Source organism: Diorhabda carinulata, chromosome 6 (genome assembly GCF_026250575.1).
Source record: "Diorhabda carinulata isolate Delta chromosome 6, icDioCari1.1, whole genome shotgun sequence".
Classification (NCBI taxonomy): Eukaryota; Metazoa; Arthropoda; class Insecta; order Coleoptera; family Chrysomelidae; genus Diorhabda; species Diorhabda carinulata.
The window spans coordinates 8497563-8513846 of record NC_079465.1 but is presented as its reverse complement, the minus strand read 5'-3'; the positions used below and the strand labels follow the sequence as shown (position 1 = coordinate 8513846).

General features: G+C 33.0%; 1 protein-coding gene across 3 annotated transcripts in view; it reads right to left on the bottom strand.

The window, feature by feature from the left end:
- The window catches only part of LOC130895620 (ubiquitin carboxyl-terminal hydrolase 2-like), a 44776-nt gene that overhangs the window by 25399 nt on the left and 3093 nt on the right, over positions 1–16284 (bottom strand). The window lies entirely within an intron of this gene.

The following is a 16284-nucleotide window of genomic DNA, read 5'->3' as shown; positions in this document are numbered from 1 at the left end:
GCAGAAGGAACCTATTTTGAAAGTTTTTAAAGAATTGTAACGATTGGCTCAATAAATTTTTTTAAATCGACTCAGTCCTATTACTTTCCGGACAAACACTGTATATTTTCAAATTATATTTTAACAAACACCTATTTTTGAGATTGCGTATATGTTCAATTTTTTTAATTGCTATTTATTTATTGTTTTTAGGAAAAACATTTCGTTTGTAGGTGGTCTCACTCTCGAAGAGTCTTTACATATCCTAGAAGAGGATGAAGATGCTGCTCAGCTGGCAGTGATGTCCAAGAAGTAGTTGAACCAAATATTCTGACAGAGGACAGTGCTGATGAAGACGAAGAAGGACTTATCGACAACTTAACCGCTAGGCAGTTAACTAGTGATGCAGAAATTGTTCTGAATTTTAACCGCCTTGGATGAAAATTCTGAATATGCGAAAAATATAAGAAAAAAACATGGATTGAGGGTCTTTGCGTTTCTCAGAGATGAGTCGAATAAGTATGCCTTATTCAAAAATATGGCTGATCCCCAAATTAGCATGGATTGAATCAAAGCTTTCATAGGCATACAAGAGGTTTTATTGGGAAACAACGTTGGATATTTATAATGTCTTAGTTTCCGATTACATGAGAAGAGATAGGTTCATACAAATTATGAAATGCATGCATGCTGCTGTGCATGAAATGTTTTCATTCATACCACAAAAAGTGAGGTGACCCATGTAAACACTTTTATTTGTAAAATTTTGCCTAATTTGTTCAATAAACTAATATTAAAAACTATTTAGTTGGTTATTATTTCTACCCCAATAAAAATTTGAAATTTAAAAAATTTAGTAGGTTGAAAGCCGAGTGAGAGATTTATGTCACACCTTTCTGTGATCTACCTCATGAATTTTTTTGATTAATTTTCTCCACTTCTGTAAAACTATAGTTTATTATATGTTATTGATAAATATTCCGTTGAAGATAGTATTATAATTAATTTAAAGAATTACGATGACACCGAAAACAAATTTGTTTAAATTCCAAGTGAGTAAGAAATTAGGTGTATGCAGTTGCAGTATTTGAAATTTTTGCCTCAATAAAATTGCATTTAAAAAATTTCCATACTGATGATTTATGCTTCATTCTCAAAATTCCATTGTTTTTATGATAGTCTTTCATATCTAATTTAAACAAAGATTTGGAAATTTATTTATAAACTGTTCTTTAATGAATGTCAAATGTTTCTCCAATTTTTGAAACCTTTCCAAAAATGATTCCATTTTGCTTTATAAGATTTAGATACAAATTCATTTGATGTTAAATCTGGCGAAAAGGATAGATAAGTCAGCAATTAAAGCCTAATTAGTGGATTTTTGGTAACTGTCCATGTCAATGCGATTGCATTAATCTAATGCAAAAGAACTTTTCTTATGACCAAATCCTATCGTTTTGTATCTCATGAAATCGATTCATTCAGTTTGCATAATATTCGAAATTGAATTTTTTTACTCTTTTGATTGTAGTAAATGTGGGACACGGGAAGCATTGATCAGTTTTATTGATTACGAAAAGATTACTACAGGAAGGGTCCAAACGAGAACGACCTCAAAATCATACGGGTGCTTTATGCAGTGGTGAGAACTGAAACCGGCGACACAGAACCAGAGCGTTAAATGAAGCAAGAGAAGTTGTTAAAATCAATGGAAAAATATAAGGTACGCTGAAGACACGTGACAGTGAACAGAATCTCCAAACAATCTTAGTGGTAATTTAAATATCTGAGGTGTTGGATAACAAAAGATATAGACCCAGATATAGAAATATGATAACGCATCGAGCAAGCAAGAAGTGTCGTTCTAAAAATGAGACAATTGTTTACATCCCGAGCACTCGACCTTAAAATCCGGTAGCGGATGGTGAAATGCTATGTATGTAGCACCATATTATACGGAACGGAGGCTTGGACCTTTGAGGTGAACTCACTAAGGCGCTTAGAGAGATCCAAAATGTAGATCTTTCGGGGGATGCTTAGAATTCCCTGGACCGCTCATATCAGTAAACAAGAAGTAATGTAAAGAATAGTTACTGACAGGGAAATTATAGAATTAATAAAAACTCGAAAAACCTTGAATCTGGGACACATATATAGAAATGACAAATACAGACTTTTGCAACTTCTGGTAGAAGGGAACTTCGAGGGAAAACGCGGTCCTGGCAGACTCTCAGACGCTGATAAGAAGGGCCAGAGACAGAAATGACTTTGCTGGAGTTATCGCCAACCTTCGTTAGAAGAGGGCACCCAAAGAAGAAGAAGATGTGGATTATACCTCATGCATTCGAAAAAACGGTAGCCACTATTTTATCGGGTAATCAACTCATCCTGATGTTCTATAGTCCTTTTTTCTTTTAATAAACCCACTACTTTGAACCCAGTGTATTGTGGTGTATTCACGTTTTATTCGCGGTTACGAAACTGCGGTTGAATAAGGCCAAACAATTCCGCGGTGTTATCGCGCGGTTGCATTTATGGCCGATAATGTGCAATCATGTCACTCATTTTGCGGAAAGATTTCTCATATCTTTGAGCCGTGTCACATGATTATGGCCTCTATTTGACTACCGAGACATTTTTGCAAGTTTGGGAACAGAAAATTATCCGAGGGGGTTAAATCTAGCGAACAGGTTCTGTGAGGTAGCAATTCAAACTTTAATTCATTAATTTTGGCCATTGCCAGATTTATGATCTAGTGCATCGTCTTGATAAAACAACACTTCCTTCTCAGCCAAATGCGGCCGTTTTTGCTTGATTTCTTCGCTCAAAAAAGTTCGCATAATACTCGCTGTTGATAGTTTTTCCTCTTTCAAGATAGACAATGAAAATTATCCCACGCGCATCCCAAAAAACCGAGCCATGATCTTGCCTACAGATGAATGGTCTATGCCTACCGCACTTTTTGAAATGTCTACTATGTCTGCTAGCTCGCGCACTTTAGTCGACGATACTCGAGTGGCAGCATAGTTCAGAAAGGTTCTATCATTAAATGCTATGATTGTTTGTTAGTCGGCAATGTGGCTTAATAAAAAAGTTGAATGTACTAGACCGGTCCCTTTTATTATATTATTTTTCAAAAAATAAATGTAACACTTTCAAAATGTGGAACAAGTAAGTTCATTTGTTCAGTATTGAATGAATTATTTTACTTCTTACCGACGTACAATCATTATAATATTTTTTGAAGTAAAATTGAAAATTGCCGCATTGAAAGGACAATAAATGCTCCTATCTATTTTTATTATGTAAAAAATACGAGAAAGAATAATGATCAGTATTTTCGAGAAATTTTTGTATAAGTTGACAACCAGGTTTTGGTGGAAAATTTTCCTTATTAATAGGACGAGATACCCACGCATAAGCTCGCAGGTGTGCGCGGGTGTGCATGTGTTTGTGTCTACATAACGCTCTAGAAAACTGGTATAGTAAACAGTGTGTTTATATTTCACTGTTCATGTCTTGTGTCAGCCTTCATCACGACGATTTCGCTGCTTTGCGTAAGTAATTTTAATTTTAAACAAAAGTAAGATGCATAAATGTAATAAATTCAATGTTTTGTACAGACAATTATTCAACACGTCGAATAAATAATCAGTTAAAGCAATTTGTCGCCAAGATTCGTTTATACTTTGCTGTTTTTAATTGTCAATTCGTATGTGATGCTGTATTACGACAATTTTTGCTGTTTTTTTTTTATTTTACAGGCATTAAACAATGGGGGCCAAAAGGAGACGAAAACCCAAAGTATCATCGTCAGATATATTAGAAGCCATAATTTCTAAAAAATTTAATTTATTGAATAAAAATAGTTTGAGAGCTAAAACAGATGATGTATGGAAGAAATTCAGTAAGGGATTGCAAAACAAGGTCGAACCCAAATTGTAAATTGATTTCTATTAGAATAGAAATAATTTGTTTATGGATTACCTATATCTAATTGGTAAAACTGGAGTTATAGCAGGAACTCTCATTTTTCAGACTGAACAAATAATTGAGACAATTACGGTAACTGCACAAGACGTAGTAGCAAACCAATTGACGACTAATTTTTCTGATGATTCAGACACTGATGAAGTTCCTAAGAAAAGGACCAACAATAAAACGTTGTTTTTTGAACTCGACATCCACGAGAAAAACTGGTGTGAAATGAAACCAGTAGCTGGATCAACATCGCTAAAGCCCGGGTGAACTGATCGATTATTCGGAATGATATGGCATAAACAGAAATCCTGGTCAACTCGGAAATTGCTATGTTGTTTCAACTTCAAAAGGTGTACTATAAGGAAAGAAAAGGGACCATCAATGTCGTTTGACGCATATTGTTATGAGTGTAAAAATACGTTACGAGGAGAGTCAGATAATAATCCACAAGATTCGTCAGTTAAGTTTAGCATATTAACAAGAGAGAACAACGACACATTCTGGCTGTAGACAATTGTAAGGCAAAATCTTTCGGACATGATTGCGCGATTAAAAGGAAAAACACCTCGACAGGTTCGAACAGCAATAATAAACGAAGAAGTCAAATGCGGTCAACCGAAGGCACCGCATATACCGAGTTTAAAAAGGCTATAAAAAGCCAAAAGTAAAGGTCGAAAAATAACCGTAGGACTTGATCCAGAGACTGGCATTCGTTCAGTAATATGAAAGGTAATGTGGAATTCGCTTCGTTTATACGGAACATTGGATTCAATAAATGTTTTATTGAGTATTGGTCTCAAGACCAAGTGCAACCGCATAACGATATGCAAAAATTTACAAAAAATGTGGTATCAATGGATTCTACTGGTTCAATTTTCCGAAAAGTGAATGGAACATTCGAAATATTTTTAACCGTGATTGTTACTCATGTTGGGAACAATACTGTTCCAGTATTTCAAGTAGCAAGTGAACTAAATGATAGCAACTTTCTATCCTGATCTCTCAATAATTGGAAAAAGTCTGGAGCAATGACACCTGGAGAACTTATCACAGACAGGGGTAAAGGGCTGCAGAATGGCGCATGCCTTGCATTTAATTTATGTTTTTCCGAGGTGTTTATTGATATTTGTTGGACGGCAATAGACACAGGTGACAATAAGGTACTGAAATGTCAAATGAGGATTTGATGCATTCAGTATCAAAATTTGATTGTTTTCACGAGTGAAAGAATTTTTTTAAGAGCTATTGGCTTATCAACTAAGAGTGAAACTCGCGAAGACTATTAAAATATACAGTTATATTTTAATAGTAGCAAACAGTTCGATCGAAGATCAAGAGTGTTTAAGCGCCCGAAACAGTGTGAAAACAGCAATTAAAACTCATGACTTTGGCGAAAAAATATGGGATAGAGAAAATATAAAAAGAGACGTTCTTGAATTTGGAGAATCAATATCAAATTGATCAGAAAAAAAAAGAGAACACCAATCCTCTTTGCAAGAGAAAACCATTCAAAAGGCCAATTCAAGAGTATCTGTATTTACAGAAAAAACAAATTTTCGAAGATATACAAAAAAGAGAGGATGACGTACTGAAATCGGAAGATAAATCATACAAAGAGAACGACTTCGCGCTTCCATCATTGACACTTCCGTTCATGAAATTATGTCTCGAGTTACCAGCTTGGAGTAATGTTATAAATAAATCATTTGGAAGTCCCAACGATGTCGCTTCTTCGGCTAGAAATGAAGGTTATTTCTCATACACAAAACCTTCGATTAAAGCTGGCGGACAGAGTCAGGGCAGATGAAGCAGTATGTCGCCATATAGGTAATATAAGTGCTGAAGCCACAGAGTGCACAGCACTTATTGTTAAAGCTGTAGCTGGAAAGCCACAGTTAAGAAGAAAGGAAAATAAAGTTTTCGCCGAGCAAGAAACATGGGGGGGTTACAAAATTCACAAAGACCTATTTTTATATCGATTTCCAGTCATATTTCAATAATGACCGAACTATGTCGAAACGTCAAGTTTTTACCTGTTATAAAAATAATTTTCAATCAGAAGAGACCTAAAAGCAAAACAAAAACTTTAAAAATATATGTAAATAATCTGTTTAGAAAGTGCCCAAAATCTTATACAGAATGATCCTAAGAGGTTTTTTCAATTTGTAAAAATATCATAGCTCATTGGTGTTAACGTGTTTGTAGGATTATTTGTCAGATTTTTTAATATGCTTTGGAAAAAATTTACGATTTCAGTAGAATTGAAGATAAAAGTTACCCGCACTTCGAAAATGCACGGTATGAGCGAAAAGGTTTGGAGTAGACACATAACGATGAAGAGACAGAAGATATTAACACAGATATTTATCCATGAAATCATGTTATTATATTATATAAGCCATAACAATCATACACGTTATGAATTCCAGGTCCAACGCCGGAGATTTCTTTTGTAGCATCACAAGAATCATATGTACCTGACATTATAGATTTGATGAAACCAAAAATAGACGGAATCACATCAAAACCAGCTTATTTGATCGAATCGATTAAATTTTTTTTTATAAAATCATCAAACGAATAAATATAACGAAAAATATTATGAATTCTAGATTTAGCACTGGAAATTTCTTTGATAGAGTCGGAAGATGAAATTATCAGATTTATCGAAACCGAAAGAACCCGGCCGAACATCAGAAGCATCTATTAAGAAAACAAATCCATTCAAAATCAAAGCCAAAAAGTCAAGAGGAATTTACGTTTCGAAAGACCCTGATTATGATTGCGACAGAGAATTTCCACGTGGGAAATTAAAGCAAGTTATTCAGAATGGGTGAGGATGCAAAGAGAATGTATTTGGAGATAGCCACAAAATTATTAGAACCTGCCCCTTCGATGCGGTTACAGAATTATTGAGAGGAGGTGTTTGTATAAGCGATAGATTTAGAAAGTATCTAGAATCAATTGCTAGAGCTAACAATGGTTTGATTGCTTGTAATTTGAAAGAACAATTTAATTATGCAAAAGTCGTTAAAGAAAGCATTGACAAAACTTTCGCCAAAGCTAAATTTTATTTCAAAAGAGCATACATTTTGTATGCCCTTTTTATAGATCAAAAAGGAAATTATACAATAAATTGTGAATATAATGCACATGCTATGTTCAAACATGTGATGGCAGGTTATCAGAACACCGTCCAAACTATACAATGCACTGTTTGTGATCTTAAAGAAAGTCAGACTATTTTAACAATTCCGTTACCAAATGTTGTTGAGATTTGCAAAATGTTTTACAGTATTTAGAATCTATGATGAATAAATATTTTGAAAATAAGTATTATTCTTGTGATAACAGTCGATTGATATTAGAAACATTAGGCCATAAGTGCAACAACAATAAAACAATAACCAAAAGTATGAGGACCGGAAACTTTTTATGCATTGAAAGTGACTTATTGTATTATTACGGCGAAGCTGCGACAGATAATGGTATTCGCAAGTTTGAAAGTAATCTTAGAGATTTACCTACGACTTTACGTGCGGTGTAATAGAAAGGATTCCTACCTACGATCTATCTGGGGTAGCTCATTATGTAACTTATTCGCGAAGTTTAAAAGACACATGGATGTTATCGCATGGATCGAAAACGCAGTCAGGAAAACTTACAAAAAATCTTGTCCAGATATAGAGATGCATTTAATATTTTATGTAAAGCATTGAGTCTGGCTGTGTTGCATAGTCATTGATAAATGTATTTATTGTTAAAAATGCAGATTCATTGCGATTTTATTTAATAATAGTAAATAAATATTTTACGCATGTCATTATAATTGGGCCTCATAATTTATCTTGCAAGTACTTATTAAAGCATACAATATTTGTTAAAAAATTGTTGGTACGATAAATTTTTGATTTTCCGTATAAAAATCTTATTAAAAAATGAATATTTAAATTCCCCATGGTAAAATGAAGTAAAATAATAAGCAAGAGTTTATTTTTCTATAAATCAGATAATTTAATCTGTCAGACTCATAGCCGCGCATGCGCAACAACCGCTTTCGAGAGAGATCCCTAAGATCGTAGTTTTCAATAATTATGAAAAAACCGTTATAAATTATCGCATTTTTTCGACGGAGCAAATTTAAACAATAAAGTTGCAAATTTTCCTTTGTGATTTTTTTGCGTAAAAATTATCAAGTTGCAAATTTTCTTAAATAGATATCATATAAGTGCAAATTGAGCCCTACAGCAGGGCGAAGCATTGTGTACTTTCTAATGCAGTGATATTTTTCAAGCAACTACCGCCATCTCTAGGTCAGGCTAGGTACTTCTGGGAGCATCTTCGTATTGTGTTTTTTTTTCTCGATTTTTTCCATAATCGCACAAAACATTCGGCATCTTGCGTGTTTATACAACGAAATTAGGTAAATAAAGTTTTTATTATTAAAAGTGATGATGTAGAATTTCTATATAGTTTTTGAAGTTTAGACTTGGATTGGGAGATGGTCTTTTGTGAGCGAATTAATGCTTAATGAGCACATGAAATCAATTTTTTCTATTCTTCTTAAATCAAGTTATCCGCTAGGAGTCTTATAACATATTGATCATTCCGCTCTTATATGAACTAGCACAAACAAGTGTCTAAAAACTTTCCGATCTCAACCTGAATATGTTATCAATTAGGTATTAATATTATTTAAAATATATTAGCGCATGCGTTTTGAGATTCTCACTAAAATTTCAGCCGTTTTGAACGCTTGGTTTCTGTTTGACAGAAATATTAATCTTTGGTCAAGTGAGTGAGAATTAATCAGAAAAGCATACTTTTTTAATCGATATGTTTATAGATTTAAAAACAATTTATCAATTTCTAGAAAAATATTTACGTATATTGATAACGTCATACCATTTTTATAGAATTGGAAAATTTTCAAAAATTATGTTTCTTTAAATTGAATAACAGGATATTTTTTTTTAAATTGTTATTGAAAAATATAGAATGAAGAATACGTTGTTCAATTGTATTACTAAGTGATGAATATTCATAAAAACTGATACATTTGAAATTTGTTGAAAATATCGATTTAAAGTTTACTGAACTATTTTTAAAACACAGACTACATCATTTTAATTGCGGTCAATGGACGAGAACTTTAAAAATAAATATAAAGCATGATAATTTGAATTAGAATTTTTATAAAAAATTGAGTTGAACCTTACTATTTTTTAACAACCTTCTCTCTTCAATGCGCGTTCTTTAACTATACATTTTCAACCAGAATAAATCTATTCAAGATATATTTAATTTTAATTAAAAGCATGTTTAATTATTAACCACCTCCAATCATTTTTAATCTTTTATTTCGAAATTTATTTACTTGTATTTATTTAATAGCAAAAATAATGAAATATAATTTTCACATTGATAAAAAAAAGCCGGTATTTTTAAATGCACGGCAGATTAGATACAAAAAAAGCAGCGACCATATATTTAGTCCAAAAAGTGAAAACACAACAATTGCTGTGTCATTGGCAGCAATGTAAAGGACATTAGTCTAGGAGAGAGTTCTATGAACACTTGTGCTCGTTTGATCTCGAGTTGTCTCGCCGAGCATGTACTGCCGGCATAACACGCACATCTCTAGAGTAGAAACAGTAAAAAACTTATTAATAGTTTAATAGTTTCACATTCTTGAATTATTTCAATGTGAACAATACCATTTGAAAAACCTAATATCGTTTCGATTTTTGACACATGAAATTTCTTTATTTTTTAAATCGTAAACGTTTATGTCAATACCCAGTCGCAACAACGTTTACAATAGCCTCTATCGTTGCTGAAAAATTACGTTACAGAAAATTGTTCGTTCGCAGGGTCCGAAAGACCTTAACTGACAACCAGAAATTTTGCCCGAATGGGTGTAGCTTTTTGGAGATTCTTGACCGTTAATGGAAATTTTTGAAGTACATTGTGACAGCGAAACGAAACAGTCAGACCTTCAAAATTCCAACGAATCTTCAACAGTCGTAAGATTATGGCAACTGTTTTTTAGGACCAAAAGGGTGTGTTAATAGTAGAGTTCATGCAGCCATGAAAATTTGCGACGCTTACGGAGAGCTATTCAAAACAAACGTAGAGGCATGCTGACTTCTGGGATTATTTTGATCCACGACAGCCCTCGTGTAACCCAACGATACCTTCAGAAATTTCAGTGGAAAATATTCGAACACCCACCATACAGTCCGGGCCCAGCCCAGAGCGATTTCATCGTTTCCCTGAACTGAAGCAGTGGCTTGGAGGAAGGCGCTTCCAAACTGACGTGTAGCTCAAAGAAGCCGTCACATTCACTTCCAATCATTGGCAGCTACATTTTATGAAGAGGGTATGTTCTCAGATATGACAAATACCTTAATCGTCAAGGTGATTATGTATCTTTTTTGTATATTCACCCGTATTTTCTACATAATCTACCGGAGGTTAAAAAAAACAACCACGGTAGTTGTTGCTGAAACGACAGATTTTTTTGGACTATTACTCTGGTTGAAAAATTCTCAGTATAACAGTATATATTTTTTTGCTAACTGGGCAATATTAGACTAATATTGACAAATATCATGAATTTAATTTGATAGATAATATAATTTGTTTTATGAGCAATTACAATTTGCACTACAATTTTGAAAATTTTCCTATCACGACTCAATCTAAATTATTTTGGTGATGCAATACAACAATAAGTATAAGAACAGACCAGAAAATTCAATGCTTAACTTCAGAATATTGGTTTTCATTCAAACATCAACAGTAATCTATGTTGGAAAGTGAAAATAATGCAGTATATCGATTTTCTGTTGTGTATTTTTAGTCCCTTACGGAGATGGTTAGTATCTGTTCAATCAATCTTTCTATCGCGACAGCATGTATCTAGACTATTATGAATATTTTGTATAAGAATTTTTGTTATAGATAATACATTGTATATAATATAATCAATAGCCCAAGAAAATGGGTCCTCATTTGCGAATTCTGGTAAGTTCGTGTTCGATATAAATTACATTGAAGTGCCCGAGATTGATTTGTCAAGAATTTTTTTATCATCCGCTGTGTAGTGGTGAGAAATATTATTAGAAAGCATTATTCCGAATTTTGAGAAATCGTAGAAAGTTGAAAAAAGTCGAATAAAAGTTGTAGGTCTTTCTAAATTTACACGAAAATATCTCTTTAAAGCCATTCGCTGTTAAAAAATAAATATAGCAAGAGCTTAAAGATGATCACTACAAAACTCATAACTCATTAAAAAATTGCAGATTAAAAAAAATGTTTTTAAAGTTTGCACTTTGCTCAAGAGGAAAAATCGAGCATATTTGACGACCGTTGTATAATTTACCCATTAATCGTCTGAGGCTCTTGAGGGCTCTGATTATAGCGTTAAAGTTAATGAATATTATTCGCTATGCGGACGATACGGCAATACATACAATGTACTCCAGATGCCATTATTACTGGATAAATTAAATAATATTGGGAAATCATATGGCTTAAATATAAACGCAACAAAAACCAAGTGCATGGCAATAAGTAGAAATGCAATTTTAAGTGGCCAACTGCATTTAGATAACATGCCTATCGAGCAATTGAAGACGTTTAAATATCTAGGGATAACTATAAATGAGAAATGAGACCCTCAGCATTGAACACGTAAGACAGGCATTTATTAAATTTAAACCGATGTTGTGTAACCGTAATGTCTCCTTTGACCTTCGGTATAGAATGGTCAAATGTTATGTGTGGTCAATTTTACTGTATGGCATGGAAACGTGGTAGTTAAAGATATCGTCCATCAATAAACTAGAACCCTTCAAAGAATGTTGCGTATCCCACGGACATACAGAGTGAGGAAAACGAGGATGTACTAAGAAGAGCGTGAACTGAAAGAGAGTTGTTCACCTTGATCAAGGTGCGAAAGGTTGGATATTTGGGTCACGTTCTTAGAGGAGAAAGATATACAATACCTCAAATGATCATACAAGGCAAGATCGGAAGAGGGAAGGAGAGGAGTAGGCCGAAAAAAAATGTCATGGCTACGCAATATAAAACACTGAACTGGTATAAATAACACCGGTGACTGTGTCATGCCGCTATAGATAGATGTCGGACCATAAGATAATCGCCAATGCACTTTAGGTGCAAGGCAGTAGAAGAAGAAGACTAACACCCATCAATCACGGCAATTATTAATAAATCTATTAATCACTGCTGTTAAATGCTTCCTTGATTTAACTATAATATTATGTTTTGCTAATAATTTTATCATGTGTACCATTAAATATTCCGAATCAGTTCTAAACAAATAAAAGGAATTTTAAAAAATGAAGTTTCCTAGACCAGATTCAAACCGGGGACCCGCAGATGGAAGGCACGGAGCATCAACATTGAGCCTTTTCAGCGATTTGAAGGCGGCATGTCATGTCATTTGTTTCTTAACATACCATGGTTTTTTGACCAATTAATTAATCGGGGTAGCTTTTGAAACAAAATAAATTTGGCTCGAACCTGTCAACATTATTTTTGGTGTACGTGAGTTTCTCAGTGTTCTGATATTTTGTGTTCAATTTAGTCAAAAAATCAAATAAAAGTGGATATAACAAAATGAAAATAGCTTTTCTTAAACACCACGAGAAATGAGATAAGCTGCTATCGTTGCTCTTGACTTTCCGTTTCCGTTCGCGGGTAACGTTTTCCTTTTGAAGTTCGTAGCAAATTCTACACCTTATTCATAAACTAGAAGTTGCTGCCGTTAACCTAAAAATTTTGTAATTCTTTTTGACGTGTTGACTGGTTTTTGTTTTCGTGATATTTTATGTGTTTTTGTTTGTAGTTCGGTATTTACGGACGAGATTTTGGAAAATAATAGAAAGAAAACAAGAAAACCCAAATGACGAACAAACAGAATGTCTGTTTCTAAAAGAGAAATAGCCACAACATCACGCTCTAAGTTCATACGTCAAATCACATGACAAACGGATGTGATTGGCTCTTTTCTGTTGCTACGAACGGCCGACATGTGAAGATAAAATTCGTTCATGTTGAAAGTCACCAAAGGCAGACGGCGACGCAACGTCAACCGGCAACTATGAATGGTGTTAAGCATTTCAATGTTTTTAATTTTGTAACAGCAAACGTCAACGGCAAATGAATGAATCGGCCTTAAACTTATTGTCGGGAAAATCGAGGGAAGTGTATAATGTGGCCTATGAATCTTTTTTGAATTGGCAAAAAGAATAATTAATAACCAAAAACTCTTGTAAGATTAGATACGTAATATTTGTTAAGCTAAATATATCGATTTTTGTGTTAATTATTATGATTTTCGATAACTATGTACTGTGTATAAATGAAGAATAATATATTGTATGAAATACTTATTAGAATAAGATAATAGTGTTTATAATAATGTGACAAAATTTTTCAACAAAAAATTTAGCAGTGGTGGATAAAGTATTGTATAGTGTATATGACTCGCGTATAATCAGTTATTATTCACTCGGTGGTTCATTCCACTCGCTGGCACTCGTGGCAGTGAACGAATAATAAACTCTATTTTACACTTGTGAATAATATATTATTATTGCAAAATTCAAAGAATATTTTTTTTCAAACAAAACTTTGTCCATTCAATAGAGAAAATACACGAAAAGGAGGTAGATAGGAACAAAATCAGTTCCTGGAATAAAATACAGGGTTTTTCTATTGAGATCAGTGGTTAAAAATGAAATTAATTTGATACAACTTTATTATAAACAATTAAAAAAACATTTGTCTGAAATTACAATTAATAATTTTTCGAGCATGTTCGATTTTTTTGGAAATATCTCAATTTTTTAGTACGTTATGAATTTTTAAAGCTGAAATTATTTTCTATTAAATTCTAGCATCCCTTACTTTGAACATATTAGTAATAGCGAACGCTTAAAATGAACTTTTTTGTGTAAAATTGGAAGATCTACAACTTTGATTTGAATTTTTTTATTTTAACTTTCACAGAGAAAACATTTTTTATTATTTTTTCTCATCTCTACCGTGGAGGATGATTCTAAAAAATTCTAAGCCGACAACTTGAATTAAACTTACATTCAAAATTAAGAAACCCTCTTAGAATTCGCTTTTGAGGACCCATTTCCTTGGACTATCAATATGATAACGATTTCATAAAATGAAATTTTTATCTAGTGCTTATGGAGATTACTATTGATTTCGTAACTACCATCATTATATACGACATGTTCTATAAATCTTGATGAAATACTTGAGATTTTGTTTGCATCAATAAACAAATAGTGAATAAAATTTCGAACGTAACCTGATTTTTATTAATTATAAGAATAATAAAAATAGGGAAAATATAATTGCAAAAAAAATAAATATTTAAACAATTAACTTATTTAAGCGCTGAAGAATGACTTATAAGATATTAAGAACCTTTTGTACTCTTTTTGATGTAATATATCAAATTTTCTTTACATACTCATATAAAAAAAGTTATTTTTCACATTAAAAAACAGTTAAAACATAATAGGATTGAAATGTAACATGTTTTAGGTGGTTCTCGGCTCATAAAGGCCAAAACCCACTAGGAAACGCCACGACACCCCACGCCACGTGTCGAATATGTGTGAATATGTTATTCCATTTAATTCAATTATCTGCGTATAAAGACGTATGAATGTCCTTCTCTTGCCTAAGTATCCCAGTTTATAGAAATATTTTATCGCATTGTGTTTATATCAAAGATAGACTTTTTGTGGATTTTATGGACACAAAATCTTCTTTTTCTCTTGCTGTGCAAAGCCGCAGCAGTACATTCTTTTAAACACTCTAGGTCACTAGATTAATTACTAGTGCTCTCCATAACGTACTCAAAGCTACTGAGAATGTTTTTCCTTAAAATTATACAATAAAATGAGCGTGTCGTCACATGGCGTGTTACAAATATGTACACAACAATATACCACGTGAACCGACGTCGCATGTCGTTCCTACCATCTTATTCCTCGATTTTTTCTGTCCAGCTCCTCCTCGGTTTTCCTTTCTTTTTTTGTATGAGTTCCAGCTTTATATATCTTCTTTATTAATCGTTCTTCTCCCATTCTCCCTCATAACATGGCCAAACCATCTCAATTGTCCTTCTATTTTGTTTTGAATTAGTTTTAAGTTCAAACTTCCTCTTATAGTGTTATTCCTTATTTTGTCTTATCTAGATTTATTATTATTATTTTCCTTTTTTAATTCTGTCTGAGTGTCCATGTCTCAGATCCAAATGTTAATATGGGCGTGGCTTCTTTTTTTATATATTTCTGTTTTCATTTGTTTTGGGATTTCGTTTTTTGGCTAGAAACCCGTGTCTTGATTGCATTGAATAATTTTCTAGCTGCTCCAGTTCCCTCGCTTATCTCTTGTTCCATTCTTCCATCTTGTGTTAGTGTTGTGACAAGCTATTTGAAGCGTTTGACCTTCTCTATATTTGATTCTTCTAATTTTATCTTATGTGTCTTGTGTGCGGCTTTTAATTTTATATCCATTATTTGTAGACTGTCATTGTATATTTTTAAATTTTAGTTTAAGGTTTTCTCATCATCTACCATTATTACAATGTTATCTGTGTATAGAATCTCTGATATTTTAATGTCTTCCATTTTCCAATGTCCGACTTTATACAGTTCAATTTGTCTTCTTATTACGTCATCTAACACTATGGTAAATAATAATGGGCTTAGTATATGTATCCTTACTTTACTCCTTTTGTTGTTTCTAACCTATTTGATACCTCTTGCCTAACTCTGACTTAGTGCTTCGTCTGTTCATAAAAAGCCTTTACTCCGTTTATTAATTTTTCTTCCATACTTCTGTTATCTAGGATTTCCCATATGTCATTACTATTGACTCTGTCGAATGCTTTTTCAAGATCTATGAAACATAGGTGTATATATCTGTCTTCTCTTATTGTTTTTTCTGTTATTTGTCTAATTATAAAGGTTGCATCTGTTGTTCCTCTGTTTGTTATAAATTCTTGTGAGTCTTCTGTGGTTCTTTCTAGATCGTCTCTTAGTCTGTTTTCTATTAATTAATGTGATTCCTCTATATTTGATAGTTTCTTGTGTCTTCTTTCTTGTATATTGGTGTCATTATACCCACTTGTCAGTCTTTTGGCGCTTCTCCTTTGTCATATATTTTGTTCAGTATGATTTTCTATATTTCTATATCTTTTCAATATCTGTAATCACTTGTTGAGGAAAATGAGCTACCCTCAAAAAGTTGTGTTATATC